The sequence below is a fragment of the Ornithodoros turicata genome, chromosome 4 (assembly GCF_037126465.1).
Source record: "Ornithodoros turicata isolate Travis chromosome 4, ASM3712646v1, whole genome shotgun sequence".
Taxonomy (NCBI): domain Eukaryota; kingdom Metazoa; phylum Arthropoda; class Arachnida; order Ixodida; family Argasidae; genus Ornithodoros; species Ornithodoros turicata.
In genome coordinates, this window is record NC_088204.1 from 28,252,745 (window position 1) to 28,262,274 (window position 9,530).

At 43.2% G+C, this 9,530-nt stretch overlaps 1 long non-coding RNA gene across 1 annotated transcript; it reads left to right on the forward strand.

The window, feature by feature from the left end:
• Positions 1 to 727: 727 nt before the first annotated feature.
• Positions 728 to 2,205, forward strand: LOC135392881 (uncharacterized). The gene is made up of 3 exons (XR_010422281.1): positions 728 to 1,058; positions 1,123 to 1,319; positions 1,395 to 2,205. It is a non-coding gene; the product is annotated as an uncharacterized LOC135392881 (long non-coding RNA).
• Positions 2,206 to 9,530: the final 7,325 nt, after the last annotated feature.

Genomic DNA, 9,530 nt, shown 5'->3' on the forward strand with positions numbered 1-9,530 from the left:
CCAAGAGGCCCCGCTGGCATGAAGAAACTATACGGCACTGCGTATTGTGGTATGCCAAGTCCCCATCGACATACAGGCTCATAAGAAGGTCACGGCTCCTCAAGCTGCCAGGTTGGTCTACTCTAAAGAGATATATTGGGTCCTGCACCGGTGCAGTTGTAACTTCACTGATTAAACAACGGCTGAGCAAGGAAGCATCTCGGATGACTTGTGAGCAGGTACAACACACGCTTTGGCTGTCTGCTTGGCTACCAGGTTGACTTAGTACTTTTACTGCTGCAGACACGCTTTGGGTCGCTGTGTTGGACGAGATGTCCATCCGTCCTGGAACATTCTACAATCGGCACTCGGATGAAGTTCATGGCCTTATCTCTGTTGACGTGCCCGATTCAGCAGAGAGTTAGGAGAGAGACGTTGCAACGCACCTAGTCTGCTTTGTATTCGTAGGGCTCTCCACCCATTACACTTTACTCTCAATGCAGTTTGCTATTTGGTTCCCCATAGCTAAATCACGCTGTTGTCGTTTCAGAATACCTGTTAGGTATTTCTTCACCAAAGCCATGACAGGTACACTGCTGCATGCAATCACCATGAACGTGCTTCACAGTGTGGAAATAGCAGGATTCAGGACGCTGCGTATAGTTGCAGAGAACCATTCCACAAATACTAAATTATTCTCTATCATGTCAAATGGGCCGCCCCGTGCAGTTATTCAGTAGGTCCGATGTCTGACACATTCCAACACCTCATGTTGCTGTCCTGCTTTGAAGGCCTTAATTGGTGTTTCTTTTTTTCTGTAGGCATCCACTTGACCAGGGTCGACCACTCTTTTTATCTTTCGACTATTGCCATATATTGAAAAATATACGGTCACAGTTCCTGGCAACAAACCGACTATTCTTCAACAACGGAAAATTCATTGACCCAAAGTACCTACGTACACTCCTGGACATTCAGCAGGTGCAGGTTGGCTTCAAATCGGTTCGTGGCTTGACCCGAAGACACCTATTCCCAACAAGCTTTGAAAAGATGAATGAGTGGACCTGTTCAAGCCTGAGGTGACGCACCTCTTGCATTCACAATATATTATTGGAAGTATAACTTGCTTTCTGTTTAAAATAGGTAACTGCAGTGCTGAAATACCTGCAAAGTCACGGACCAGCCATTGATGTCACTGGATTTCATGACAGCCTGCCAACTATTGAATTCCTTGAAAATATCTTCAAGAGGTTTGTGCTCCACAATATAAAGAACACTACGCACCACATCTTCACCCGTGACCCCAACAGAATGCTGTTTCATTCAGGAAGTGCTGAAAGGTACGTAGCCGCTAAATGAAACCGTGTCAGCACTTGTTTCTGCTTAATTAATAGTTTTTATGTTCGATGTGCTAGGCTATCCTGGCTTGAAGGAGAGTTTCTTGAATACATCGATCTGTGGAAGGCTACTGCACCATCCAAGACAGCATTTCTCTCATCTGAAACCTACGATGGCACTCAAGATCACCACAAAGTCCACGGTGCTGTGTACTCGCTACTTGCTCGACCTGTCTTGACCTTCAAGTACTCGTCCGACGAAGTGGAATCTTTGTTTTCCGCTGTGCGGCAGCTGAATGGTTCGAATGACCAAACGGATGCGTATGCTGCTCTCACTGTACTGCACAAGATCATAGCGACTGGGCTCCTAAAACATCTCCACATGCCAATGTTCAAGACTCAGACACTGAAATGAGTGCACGTCTAAAAAAAGTACATCGACAGAACACCATCTCCTACGGACGTCCGAAATAGATCCCAATGTCCATATCTGAAAACTGACTTCCGTGGGACTCTCCTCGGATATTCATGGAGGGATATCCGTAGCCGTATATCCGCAGGAGGTTCTGTTGCAGCTGTTTCACAGATTGTCCGAATCAGCTCCGTGATGGGATGCTGTACGGATCATGTATTTGAAGAGAGAGAGAAACGCGGGACGATGTAGCACTGCAGAAATTCGACTTCCCATGAACCAACTCACTTTCTCAAACTACATGAGTAAGAAACAGAGACATTACCTCTACGCCGACTCAATACGCCAAACAATTTCTCATTTCACCGTTGTTTGCGCACACAATCGAATTAAACTTAGACATCTCACCCTTCATTTCGACTCACAGGCGAACAAGGCTCTCGAATGTGTAGAAGCTCGCGAGAACACCGATATACAGTGTCTGTTCCCGGTTTGGAAGTGAGTGCAACCTCATTTCCAAAGCTTTTTGGCTGAGTGGTCCAGTTTCTTCTTCTTCTTCTTCGTCTTTCTCCACAGTGGCGCATCTTCTTCTTCTTTCTTTTTGAAACGCCGCGCTGATTTTCTCTCATGTGAAGTAAAGCGGACCAACAGAAAGTAAAACGACCGGCAACGGTGGCAAATGTTAAGAAAATGGTGGAAACACGCTTTGTATTGTACTACAAAGCGTATACTGACTTCTGAAAAATAAAAAAAGTACTCGCTCGAGATACATGCCACATCTCAGAAAGCTCCTGTTTACGTCCGTATCTCCTGGTTATGTCCGCAAGGTGGACGTTCGTAGGAAGTTCCAAGCCCGGCAAAGTGGATCTCCGTAGTACATCCGCTGGAGGAATTTCATTACTCTGCGGATATCCGTATCTCCGTGAAAGTATATCCCATGGACATCCGTAGGACCAAATTTTTTTGACTGGGTAGAGGCAGAGTGCACATGTTGCTTTGCAACCAGTTGTCACCGGACCTTTGAGACCTTGCAGACCTTTGCACACACAATGCAACTTAGCAGCCGATTTATTTCTGAGGGTGTACAGCAGAGTAGCAACTTCGCATGTGCATATCTCTTGTGAACGTATAATAACTGTTTCACATCTTACGTCTACTAAGCCTGCATATGTGGAAAACTGAAAAGTACATGCTACATGTGAATACCAATGTGAACAGCCTGGGCGGTAGAAAAAGTCCATTCAGTCTTTTGTGATAGAAGTGAACAGAGTTTCTCTTTGAGAGTGGAATGACGTGAACGAGCCGTTTACAAGACTTCCCTTTCTATTCAAAAAGAGGTCCATCAAAGCGCTTCCACTTACAAATTCACTCAGAATTTTAAAAGAAGTTACTTGGAGGTCGAAATTGATTCATAAACCACTTGCGAGAAGTTCGAAGTGGTTATGCAACTTGCCTTAACAAATATAACTGGTTACCAAGTATATATTTGAGAAGAAATCAATTCTACTACTACCATACACTGTGTGTTAGTCCTTCACAACCGACTCATAAAAATATCTGCAGATTACGAATAGCGTTTGGAAAAATTTCAGCTGGCAAACCACTTCGCAACGTGGTTTTCAGGGTGACTTCGGGAGAAAATTGTTGAATGAAGCACTTGCGAACATTTTTGACTTGGGAAAGCGAAAATAAAGCTGCGTACTTCAAGCGCTGTCATTCATTGGCAATCACAAAACATATGTGTACAAACGAAGGAGTGTTTTATCCAACATACGCAGGACGACGGGTACAAATGTAGTTCGTAGTCACTTCGTCGCCCAATGTCGTCGTAGAATTACTCTGCGTTCGTTCTACATCCAAACTGAGCTGCCTGGCAAGCATCATAATATTTAACGAAAATCACAATCGACAGATACAGATGGAAACAATGCCAGAGGATCGTACCAAACCCAGGAAGCTCCCATAGCCGCAATGGTCCATGGAAAATGGAGCGCCTCCGAACCACGTGATCTCTACGAGCCACACAGCACTGCTCGGATCCAAGCGCGGGAGTGACGTGCGCATGCGCAGACCGCCCGCCTCTCCTAGCCTCCTCCTTATTCTTTCCTGGGGTTTGTCGTCTGCTCTCGCTTCGCCAACTGAACGCGTTTTCTTTGCGTGATTGCTAGTAACGTCGTCATGTGTTGATCAAAGTTGAAGAACGAAAAGCGATGAAGGTTTATGACTAAAAATTATTTTGCTTCATAAATTGTATAAAAAATTAACACTACATACACATGTCTTGCTATGGGCTTTACCGGAGCATTACGCGTCTGAACAATAAAGAGCAGTTTAAGCAAATCAGTCCGCGGAGCCCTATCCTTGCAACAAACACAGGAACACACATCGAGCTGTTCTTTTCAACCCAACTGTGGCACAAAAGGCAATCCCGTGTGATGTGGTCGCCGCACAACAGCCTATTATTAGGCCCAGTTTGCCAAGTCATTTACAGGTTTTCCCGTCGTATTTAATCCATATATATAGGAATTTAATCCTTATACCGTGGAATTTAATCATCATGCCGCCACTTTTAATCCTTGTTTAGCTGGATTTAATCCTTATGCCGCCACTTTTAATCCTTATACCGTGGGATTTAATCCTTCTGTTACATTTAATCCTTGTGCTACCAATTTTAATCCTTATGCCGTGGAATTTAATCCTAAATTCTTGGGTTATCCTTGGATTACTCTTTTCACTACAATGCGACAGTGTGGGACTACCTGTAAGATTTATGACCTATTTTGACTATTTCCTCGTTTACAGCCATACGCTGACGTTTTGCGGCTATCCCTACTCAATGCACTACTATGTGATAGTGTGGGACTACCTGCACGGTTTTTGACCTGATATCACTATTTCCTCGTTTACTGCTATATGACGTGACCTTTTATGACTATGCCTACTCTATGCACTACTATGGGACTACCTGCATGATTTATGACCTGTTATGACTATGTACTTGTTTATGACTATAAATTGACTTTTTATGACTATGCGAATGCTATACACTACTATACGATTGTATGGGACTACCTGCACGATTTATGACCTACGTTGACTATTTCCTTGTTTATGGCTATAAATTGGCTTTTGTGACTATGCACTACTATGGGATGTATGGACCACCTGCATGATTTATGACCTATTTTGACTACTTCCGTGTTTATGGCTATAAATTGACTTTTTGTGACTATCACTGTTCAATGCACTACTATGTGATACTATGGACTACGTGCATGATTTATGACTTGTTATGACTATTTCGTTGTTTATGGCTATAGACTTTTTATGACTATGCCTTCTGTATGCACTACTATGGGATGGTGAGGGACTACCTTCATGATATATTACCTGTTTTGACTACTTCCTTGTTTACGGTCATAAATTCACTTCTTTGCGACTATTACTGATGTATGCACTACAGTGGGATATTATGGGACTACCTGCATGGTTTATGACCTGTTTTGACTATTTCCTTGTTTATGGCTACAGCTTGACTTCTTATGACTATGCCTACGCTACAAACTACTATGTGATGGTATGAAACTACCTGCATGTTTTATTACCTGTTTTGATTATTCCTTGTTCACAGCCATAAATTGACATTTTTGTGACTATTACTACTCTACGCACTACAATGGGATAGTATGGGACTACCTGCATGATTCATGATATGTTATGACCATTTACTTGTTTACGGTTATAAATTGACTTTTTATGACTATGCCTACGCTAGGCACTACTATGCGCTTGTATTGAACTACCTGCATTTATTACCTGTTTTACTACCTGCTTTATTACCTGTTTTGACTATTTCCTTGTTTAGTGTCATAAACTGCCTTCTTTGCGAGTATTACTGATCTATGCACTACTGTGGCATAGTATGGGACTACCTGCATGATTTATGACCTGTTATGGCTATTTACTCGTGTATGACTACTGACTGAAACTGACTTTTTACACTACTACACACTACAGAATACACTATGCCTACACTATACACTCCTATGGGATAGTATGGGACTACCGACATGATTTATTACCTGTTTTGACTATCGCTTTGTTTACAGCCATAAATTGACTTCTTTGCGACTATTACTGATCTATGCACTAGAATGGGATAGTATGGGACTACCTGCATGATTTATTACCTGATATGACTATTTCTTTGTTTACGGCTATAAACTGACTTTTTATGACTACGACTGCTCTATGCACTACAATGGGATAGCTACCTGCATGATTTATGACTTACAATGTTGTCACACTGGGCAGACACATCTTACGTACATCATGTGACATCACGGCCCCATTACTATTACAATTTTAAGCTACATTACTTACATTAAGCTACAAGGTTGTGTTTTCAAGAATATACCTTGAGTTAACCAATGAGCGCCATACGGGTTACTCAACTTCTGCCCTCGTCGTCCACCGTTGAAAATCCAAGTCCCAAGGGAACTTGTCGTGGCGGAATTGTGGCGGGATGACGTCCGTACTTGAAATGAAGGAAAGATAGCTCAGGAGTAACAACAACTAGAGCTTTAATTTCACCATGTACATGATACGAAGTACATTACCGAAGGTCGAGACAGACCATCTCTTCCCGGACTTTCTTGATTCTCCAGATCTCTCAAGATCGGAATACCAAACGGAAGACCCGATTCCCCAAACACTGATATGATCACTCGAACACTAGTACAGTCCAGACAATTCCATCCATAACATTTCACTTCCAATCATTAACATCACTAAAACTCTTAGCAATACACAAAACGATAATACAGCTCCATTAGCGGACGCTTCACAAACTACGAAGAAGCAACGGCTTAGCAAAATATATTCTCAAGGAAACTCCAACAGTGCAGAGGTCATCTTCCCCAGAGCGACCGTTTGGATCCTTTCAACCCTACAACCTTCAAGACAAAAATGACAGAAATACGTCTACCTCAAACAGAAGAGACAGTGCATACACCTCTGGTGCTTTCTCCAAGGGCTTCCTGACAAAGGAGATGAAATGACCTCCGTCAGAGTATTTCCCGAATGACATTGCTACATTCGCAAACGCGGGTCTTATCCGACCTCCACATTCTTATCACCTGCCCACACCACGAAATCCATCGTCAGCATCATTTCACAGAGTTTTATACGTATTTTTTGCCTCTTCATCCAGCGCTCTTGATTGGCGATGAGCCTATTATCCCTTTCAGTAGAATTTTTAATTTTTTAAGAGACATTGGAATCTTGCTTGGAAACTTGCTTGTTCTGGAATTTTCCCCACGTAACCACTAACCTCCTTATCTTTCGCTATGCTTGCCAATTCTTGCCTGTTGTCCCGTTTCGTCCACGTGTTCGTGAACCTTCCATTTTCTGTAACCGGTCTGTAGCCTAGATCACTACGTTCACATAATCCCCTCCACACCCTAACAAAGCAGCCATTCACTCCGGCCGTAGAAGCCCGCACGGACAATTTCTTCCCTGCGGGCTGTTGACCCACAATTCGCATGAACCTTTAAACACGTCACACCTAACCCTTTAAATACCATGCCAATGATGAGGACGGTGCCCAGAAGAAGAACAGTCTCTGTTCGAAATATCGGCGGCTTCTGTCCTGAGGCAACTCCCTTCCTATTGGAATCTTAAGTCTTGTGTAGTGTTAGTCTTGTATTGTAGATGTTACTCCTCCCTTTTTAAGTGTTGCACCTACTTTTTACTAGTCTTATTTTAATCACAGTGTTGGCGCATTATGACCTGTGTTGTCAATGCACCATTAAAACTCCAATCATCATCATCATCATCTTATCCGACTACGGATGCCCGAGACCATATTAGGAAGGGGGAAATTATGAACTATGTGCAGCATAGTACACTGTACGGAAATGAAACAATGAAATTATTAGGGTTGAAAAGCGGACCACTAGGTAAGTGATCGCCGACTAATAACCTTGCAAGATAACAAGGCATTCAATAACAAGTGGCGACACGACCAGGAGACTGTTATCTTTCAGTATACAAGAAGACTGCCCTGATATCTCATATGTAACGGCCGTTCACAGTCCGACCGTTGGATTTTCTTAATTACTAAGCTTTAGAATATCGTACGACCTCGCCTGCGTACGCAAGCAATAGCGTGGTGGATATTTTGTGCAAAATGGAACGCTATAGTTTTTGAACATTTCGCTAAATGAAATGTCTCTACATACTTTTCTAATCAACAGTAATGGCAGCAGTGTGCTGAGGCAGTATCACGAATAAGAACGGGCCAAACGTCCAACGTTGGTTTCAAAGATAGTGCAGATGCAGTTTCAGCATTTAGTGCAAATCAATAACGAAAAAAAGCCACAGACTCAGTATAACTACATAAAAAAGAAAAATGAAAACAAAAAAGATACACACGTACAGGACAATTATTTTAAACGGTTTAAACGGCTCGTGAAAATGCGATTTTTTCTATCATTCGCCCGTCCTGTGCGTACGGTGTGTTTCTCGACCACTTGGGCATTTTTTGGGTGGACGTGTTTTGAAGAAAATGCTAAGTGACCAATAAGGATAATAATAACGATAAACGTCATTATTATTTATGAATACAGGCCCAAGTGGCAGGCCAAATGTAGTTCAAAGTTGCGCAAAATTTGGCCAGCCAAAGTTGCCATACATGGAACAAGTTGGGCTGTACAGCACATTTCCGGTTTGGATTTGGTTCATTTGGCGAAAATTACCAAAGATGGGATTTCATTTGAGTGGCCAACTGCTCAAATATATTCGCCATGTTTGGATTCGCATGTAAAATATGGGTCTCCTTGTTGTTTTTGATCACACACTGTTTCCTTTCCTTCAGCTTGGGAAGCAGATGAATGGCTGACTGTTAGCACTTCAGCGCCACTGCTCCCTCTCTTTAGCTTGGCTAGCGTGAGTGCCGTATACACCACCCTTCTCACATAGGCATCGGGCACATCGGCGTGCGACGTTGGCCTCTATGAACAGACTGTTGGATCACGTTCATCAAGTGTATAGCGGGACGTACAACACTTGTAACGATGACGAGGATGCTTATTTGCAATTAATCCGTGCATCTGCAAACAGCCAAGTATACTATGGTGGGCTAGAAAGACTGGTGTCCTTACCGCCATATTCAATACATGGAATGCGCGATGCCCCTGTTTTGAAGCCAAGCTCCTGAGCTCCGGCGCTATGCGCTCGCTACGAACCAAGCGGGTTCTCGTTGAACTAGTCCAACATGTGCCGTGTGTGACGGTGTACGTGTGCTTGACTATTTTTATAGTGAATATATTTGGACCAGCACTACGTTGGTTTGCCGCACTGGCTGTTTACTAGCATCCGCAGTTCTTTGTAACTAAACCACGTGACATGTGCTACCGTCACGTCTGCCTAGCCGACGATCCCTGCAAGCGAAAGATATCGGAATGTTGCGAAGCACGTGACCGCATGTCTTATCTTCGTTGGATGATGACAGACGGGTCGAAAAACAAAATAAAGAGCGGCTACTGCGTCCGAGAGCTCGCCTCCTTGATGGTTTCTTGCTCTTCACTCTTTCTTTTCAGCCTAGATTATCGAGTTGCTGTGTACAGGAGGCTGGGAACACTTTGTCACGGAACATAGGCCGATGGTAGATTGTTCAACTAAATTGTCATTTAGCTAAACTATCCAGTGTACCTCGCCGCACATCTCCCTATGTAACTATAAAGGAACATGGTATCGGCCATAAAAAACGAAATTGTAGCACCGCAGTAGTATTCTCTCTG